Source organism: Callospermophilus lateralis, unplaced genomic scaffold, assembly GCF_048772815.1.
Source record: "Callospermophilus lateralis isolate mCalLat2 unplaced genomic scaffold, mCalLat2.hap1 Scaffold_98, whole genome shotgun sequence".
Taxonomy (NCBI): domain Eukaryota; kingdom Metazoa; phylum Chordata; class Mammalia; order Rodentia; family Sciuridae; genus Callospermophilus; species Callospermophilus lateralis.
In genome coordinates this window covers 3,464,093-3,465,946 of record NW_027517992.1, presented here as the reverse complement: position 1 = coordinate 3,465,946, position 1,854 = coordinate 3,464,093, and the positions used below count along the sequence as shown (strand labels likewise).

Here is a 1,854-nt window from a genome sequence, read left to right as displayed (position 1 = left end):
AAAGAAGTTCTTCCTTTAGCCACATGAATTTTGTTGTGATGTTATAAATTTTATATCCTCTTTGGCCAGTTATCACTGAATACAGGGGACAGAACCTCTTTAAAGATCACGTTAGGTTCTCCAGAAATCCATGCACTCTTTAAACAGCCCCCAGGCTGCTTTGAAAATTCTGTTTAGTAAATTTTTATAATATTTCAATGTTTTTTAGTCATCTTGTTGCATAAAATGGTTCTTTCCCTTTTGTAGGCATTTTCAGAGTTTATCCAAATTATATCACAGGGAATCTGACTCAAGAGGAGTAAATGACAATGCACCTATACAAGCGGATGGAATGCAATTTAAAAATCAAAAATTATTTTGTACTCTCTTGCCTTGTGCCAAAGAGTCAATGTGCTTTTTTTCTATTTACGTCCTCTGTCTGTCTTTAGGCTTCAGTTTAAGACTACTATTTTTTTTTTCTGTCAAGCATAGTCTAAAAAAGAGACTGATAAGGGGATTTCATATTGTCCATCCAGTCTCATGAAACTTGAATTTTATCAAGATGTTCCTGTTTGCCCAAGGTGGACACAGTTAACCTCCGCAGTTCTGACATGATTATTAATACCACTTCCTTTCATGCAAGCATTTCCCAACGTGTATGATAAATTTCATGCTCATCTAGAACTTTTATTGAACTATATGCATAGAAATAAGGCATCTCATATTATATAAAAAATACTTGGACTCAGTATTGATTACATGATCTTACGTAAGTTATTACCACGTTGAGCCTCAGTATTCACATTATAAACTGGGAAATACAACCATCCCTTAAAGTGTGCGTGAGGATCCAAATACAGGATCTATAAATTTGCTTTATGGACTAAAAAGCTCTCAGAGTTGTTGGCAAACATTTTTGTTCTAATTCAGCTTTTCATAAATTATATGGAAGAAATGACCCCAAAACTGCAGAGCTGGTAAATGCAACTTCAAAAGAAAGAGCTGGATCCATCTTCAGAATGATAACAGAAGGCTTTGTGTTTTAAGTTCTGGGTCACAAGTCTGGCCAGATTGGTGGATGATCTCGAGCCCTCAAATGCATGATGGCAGTTCTCTGGAGGCTGAGTGTCCTCTGTGGTGCCACACTTCTCCAAATCCCAACAATCAGACCTGCTCATGTCACAGCTTTGTTCCAAGACAGACTGTTCCCAGGATGGTGTGGAGCCCAGCACATTTACCTGCCACCAAGTCGCCATTCTGGTTCCAAGGCGGCATGTCCTCACTGGACTAGTAAAAGAGCTGTTAATGTTTTGCTCCTGGACCTTCCTTCAGCTGCATGTTCGAATACTTGCTCTGTGATGGACTGCACCCTGGCTTTCTTCCTTACTCTCCAAAGTCCCTGTGGCTCTGGACAGGCTGGTACTGACTAGATTCACGGGGCTGAACCACAGGCAGAAATCTTGGCCCTCTCAGCTTTAATCTTTGCTGGGCTTTGTTATTTCTACTACCATGATGGCTCTGCAAAGCTGTCATCATGTCATGGAAGCTCAGACCTTTCTTACTCAAAACCATGAGAACTGACTCTATGCCACCAATGACGAATCAGCTGAGAGAGAAATTGGGAAAATGATCCCATTCACTACTTGTCTACACTACTTGGGAATCAATCTAATGAAAGACCTCTGTAATGAAAACTATAGAACACCAAAGAAAGAAATTGAAGAAGACCTTAAAAAATGAAAAGATCTCTCATGTTCTTGGATAGGCAGAATTAATATTGTCAAAATGGTCATACTACCAAAAGCACTATACAGATTTAATGCAATTCCTATTAAAATAGAAATAGAAAGAGCAGTCATGAAACTCATCTGGAAA

General features: G+C 38.8%; 1 pseudogene; it reads left to right on the top strand.

The window, feature by feature from the left end:
• The first annotated feature begins 1,082 nt into the window (after positions 1 to 1,082).
• Positions 1,083 to 1,609, top strand: LOC143386176 (succinate dehydrogenase [ubiquinone] cytochrome b small subunit, mitochondrial pseudogene; annotated as a pseudogene).
• The last annotated feature ends 245 nt before the right edge of the window (positions 1,610 to 1,854 follow it).